Consider the following 292-nt stretch of genomic DNA (forward strand, 5'->3'; position numbering starts at 1 on the left):
GAGTATTTCTTCAACACGCTAGTATTCAACAGCGTTGCCTTCGAATCCACTTCGGGTCAAGTGTCTATAGCAAGGTCAGCGATTTGACCCACATCGCCGAAGTGCCAACCCGATGGCCTTCTATCAAGGGAAGGTCGATGGGCACTGGCCTGGAAGGTGGCACCACTTGCTTTCCCAGTAATGCCCTAATTTGTGGCATTTAACACGGAAAGAGGCTGGACGTGTGTTCGAGATTGCTAATGTTACCTTTTTTTGCACTTTGAGATGCGTGCAATGAACGGGGATCCAGCTT

This window comes from Penaeus monodon, chromosome 30 (assembly GCF_015228065.2).
Source record: "Penaeus monodon isolate SGIC_2016 chromosome 30, NSTDA_Pmon_1, whole genome shotgun sequence".
In the NCBI taxonomy this organism is placed as follows: Eukaryota; Metazoa; Arthropoda; class Malacostraca; order Decapoda; family Penaeidae; genus Penaeus; species Penaeus monodon.